Source organism: Balaenoptera borealis (genome assembly GCF_965194805.1).
Source record: "Balaenoptera borealis genome assembly, chromosome: 5".
Classification (NCBI taxonomy): Eukaryota; Metazoa; Chordata; class Mammalia; order Artiodactyla; family Balaenopteridae; genus Balaenoptera; species Balaenoptera borealis.
Window position 1 is genome coordinate 64,822,597 of NC_138862.1, and position 5,101 is coordinate 64,827,697.

The following is a 5,101-nucleotide window of genomic DNA, read 5'->3' on the forward strand; positions in this document are numbered from 1 at the left end:
TTATAGATTTGCCTTTCTGAACTGTCAACGAAAAAAATGTACACAATGTGAGAGTTGTGAGTGAAGGTTTATTTGGGGCAAAATGAGGACTATAGCCCAGGAGACAGCATCTCAGACAGCTCTGAGGTACCCATTCCAGAGAGGTAGGGGGGAAGGTCAGTGTTATATGACTTTAGTGAAGGGGGTATGAGCAGCCAAACACACGTTTTGGCAGAGGGTTGCTGCTAGTCATGAGGAGCAGGTGTCACTGTTAATGATTTTAGTGCTTTTCTAGATATGAGGAATGTAAGAATTGGGCTCATAACCTCTCCTGAAAATATCTATCTGAAGACCTGTTCTGCCAGTTTTTCCCAGAACACGAAGTGCCTCATTCCTGATCTCCACCCTGAACTCCTTTTAGGGGGTGTTGAAGGTCAGCAGCTGCAGTGGCTAATGACTTCATCCTTGTAAAGGTAGATGGCAAGTGCCAATTTTTAGTTGGCAGAACCAAACTGAGTCTCTCTCTTTTGCCCAAATTCAAAGAATTCTACCAAATTTCCTACCCCTTAAAGAATAACAGTTGGTAATAAAAAGTGAAAACTACCCTTGAATATTCTGCAAAGTTGTCTCCTTTACCTAAGAAAATATCCAGATCACAACAGAGATATCACTTGCAAAGTTCCTTCTTCCTCTTTTTTCATATTAATAATGTCTTTTCATAAAATGATACGTACATCTTTTAAAGAAGTTAAGCAAAGTGCAGATAAGAAAATTTAAGAATTACCCATATCATATCATCTAGTAATAACCATCTTTAATATTAGGTAAGCATTATTCCAGATACAGATAGAAGAGTAGATGGGTGAGACATGGATAGTTAGATCAATAAAGGCAGAAATAATTCCATAAAAATGGCATCGCACTAAAACACGCTACTTTTTAATTTGTATTTAAAAATGAAAATAAAGAAAATATATAAGTAAAACTCAAGGAATTGTGAAATTTGCATAAATACCTAATATTTATGATAAGATATATTTTTCCAAAAGATAAAACCAAATTTGAGAAAGAAATAACAGGAGAAATATTAAGAAGGTAGAGTCATTATGGTTCTTCTGGATTAAATGTGTCAAATTTAGTCAATACTGATAGATTGCTTGTTCTCAAAAATGAGAAAATTAGCATTCCCACCCACCTCCACTGCCCCTTCTCCAGATTTTTATTGTTATTTTAATAATATCAAGTTACACATCATTTGCCTTCTGTTCTGAAATATATTACCAGCTTCGTCTTAGTTCTGTTAATGCAAACTCAGTATTTACATCAATACTTTTACCACAGCACTTTCTTTATGAGCTTTTTAAAAAATTTATATTTCAATTCTCTGTATTTCATCAAGTACTTTTTAAAAATGATATAGTCCCTGAGTTCTTGCAGGTTTAGGATGTCTACCTACTCTTTCCATACCCAAACGGCACTTTGAATGGTTTAAAATGTACAGATCACACTTCCCCCTCAGAATCTGATAGATCTTCTTTATTTTTCTCCCGTTTTCCTTCCTTCCTTCTTTTTTATTTTTAAATACTTATTTATCTATTTATTTTATTTTTGGTTGCATTGGGTCTTCATTGCTGTACACGGGCTTTCTCTAGTTGTGGTGAGCGGGGGCTACTCTTCATCGCAGTAGGTGGGCTTCTCGTTGCGGTGGCTTCTCTTGTTGTGGAGCATGGGCTCTAGGCGTGTGGGCTTCAGTAGTTGCAGCACATGGGCTCTAGAGTATAGGCTAAGCAGTTGTGGCGCACAGGCTTAGTTGCTCTGCGGCGCGTGGGATCTTCCCAGACCAGAGATCAAACCCGTGTCCCCTGCATTGGCAGGAGGATTCTTAACAACTGTGCCACCAGGGAAGTCCCCTTCCTTCCTTTCTTTTTCTTTTAGATAACTTGCTTTTTTTTTTTTTCAAGTCTTAATGCCTAAAGATTTTCCTTATCACCAACAAAGATCTATTAGAATTGATGGACACTATGTTAAAACAAATATAAATTATAGACAGAGCTTCCCATGTTAAGCATGAGCAAAATGAAAATATTTTTGCATGGAAACTATCCAAATATATCATAGAAATAAAAGTGAAAGAAGTGGATGGAAAAGACAGATAAAGAACCCAATGTGGAAGACAGCATAACTCATAGAATAAATGGTGAAGCTAGCCACATCTACAAAATACTTTTTTTGTTACTCTTTCCCATGATCTGTCATTTGGGGCAGTTTTCCTACATTTCAGTTGCAGAACCCTAAAACCAGGACATGATTTAAAAATGCAAAATAAAAGTCTAATCATTTTTCCACTGTGTTTGTAGATGTTGCAAAATTTGGTGAAAATACAGCTGTCCCCACGCCTTCCTGGCCTCCCATAGCCAGAGATGAGAGCTGCCTTCATTCCAGTCACCAGCCCTGAGGGACTTCATGATCCCACCACCCAAAAGCATATATACCAAGCACCTGGAGGCCCTGGCTCACTTTGCTAGAAAAGAGACAGACCATCCTGATGCAGAAAGGGCCACAACCAGGCCAGACTTCTTCAGAAGCACAGTGAACACAGTGAGTGAATTGATAGCCTGGCCAAAGCCCTCCACTCTGGTGACACTGCTGCTAAAGCCTATACTCCTGGTGCAGGGATAACAGCCAGCTAGTCCTAGTGATACATCATCTGCGCTACGGCCAGAATCTGTTATGACTGGCCAGTGCCCATACTATCCTAATTATTAAGTAATTATTATACTTTTGAAGAGCCCCTTGTATTAATTTTTCCATTGCTCTGTAACAAATTATCACAAACTTAACATCTTAAAACAATATCCATTTATTAACTGTATTAGTTCTATAGATAAGAAGTTCAGGTGGGCTCAAATGAGTTCTCTGCTCAGTATCACAAGGTTTAAATCAAAGTGTCAGTCAGGGGCTTCCCTGGTGGCGCAGTGGTTGGGAGTCTGCCTGCCAATGCAGGGGACACGGGTTCGAGCCCTGGTCTGGGAAGATCCCACATGCCGCGGAGCAACTGGGCCCGTGAGCCACAACTGCTGAGCCTGAGCGTCTGGAGCCTCTGCTCCGCAACAAGAGAGGCCACGATAGTGAGAGACCCACGCACTGCAATGAGGAGTGGCCCCCACTCACCACAACTGGAGAAAGCCCTCACACAGAAATGAAGACCCAACACAGCCAAAAATAAAAATAATAAATAAATAAAAAATTTGAAAAAAAAAAAAATAAAGTGTCAGTCAGGCTGGGCTCTCATCTGAAGCTCTGAGTTCTCTTCCAAGCTCATTTGGCTCATTGGCGAAATTCAGTTCCTTGGGGTACAGGACTGTGGTTCCCATTTTCTTGCCAGCTGTCTGACAGGGGTTGTTCCCAGCTCCCAGAGGCCACCTCCAGATCCTAGCCACTTGACCCTCTCAAAACATGACAGCTTACTTCCTTAAAGACAGCAGGAGGAGCTCTAGTAGGAATATATTTCTATCTCTATCTCTAGTAGAAAGACTACAGAAAATTTCTGTACAGTCTTATATGAGGTAATATAATCACAGGAGTGACTATTCTATCACATTCAGAGATCTACATTCAAGGGGAGAGGAATATACAAGGTAATACAACAGTGAGAGGGAATCTTAGAGGACATCTCAGAATTCTGCCTACCATGCTCTCTACTATATTGCTTGCTTTGATTTCTTATTTGCCTAGACTTGTAGGCGTGTTTGAACCACTCATGTTTAGCTGGACTCCTGTGTCTGATCCTTTCCTAGTCAGCTCTGCTCTGTAGGCTGGCCCCTCACAAGCATGAGTGTAACAGTTACTTGACACATATTTTGAGGAAACAAAATTGTGTTTAAAAATAATATAGAACATTTTGGGGAAAGACAAAAGAAAATGAGCTGATACACAAAAAATGAATACCACTTCACACTCACTATGACGGCTATAATTTTAAAAGAAAGAAAGAAAATAATAATAAGTGTTGGTGAGGATGTGGAGAAATTGGAACACTTGGACATTGCTAGTGGGAATGTAAAATGGTGCAGCCACTGTGGAAAACAGCCTGGCAGTTCCTCAAAAAGTTGAACATAGACAACATGTGACTCAGCAATTCTATCCCTAGGTATATATTCAAAAGAATGGAAAACTGATACTCAAGCAAATACATGTATACCCATGTAGAGCAGCACTGTTCACACAAACCAGAAGATAGAAACACCCCAAATATCCATCAACTGATGAATGGATAACAAATAGCGGTATTACATGCAACAGGATACTATTCAGCCACAAAAAATAAGGAAGAACTGATAAATGCTACAACATGGATGAACTTCAAAAACATTACGTTAAATGAAAGAAGCCAGTCACCAAAGACTGCATATTGTATTGTATTATTTCATTTATATGAAATATCCAAAAAAGGAAAATCCATAGAAATAGAAAGCAGATTGGTGGTTTCCAGGGGCTGAATGGAGGGGGTTTTGGGGAGCAACTGCTTAATAGATACAGGATTCCCTTTTTGAATGATGAAAATATTTTAGAACTAGATAGAGGTAGCAGTTGCACAAGATTCTGAATGTACTAAATGTCACTGAATCGTTCACTTTAAAAATGGTTAATTTTATATTATGTGAATTCCATCTCAATTTAAAAACAAATGAAGAACAAAGACAAAAAAAAGAAATATCCATTGAGGGGGAAAACATATTAATGAAGAAATTCTTCACAATTCTTACATTGTTTTTCTTCTAGTGTTTCTGTTTCTAATTGGAAAAGGAGCAAAGCCACATAGGAATCTGCGTGTAGGTGAGAGGAACGAGAAGACAAAGTGTTCACTAATCCCTTCCTTCTCCAGTAAGAGAAATTCTGACAGTTATATGAGCCTATATTGTTGCAACAGATATAAGCAGTAAGTTTTTACACTTACTGCTTGTTTTAACATGATTCAGTACAAGCAAAGTCCAAGAAGAACCAAGATGAAGAGAACCACAGAAGTTCCAATGGGAGTTTAAAAAAAACACTCAAGAAAAGAGCAAAAATAGAAATAAAGAGCAAATGAAATTGGAGAAAAGACAACCAGCTGTGCTAAGTG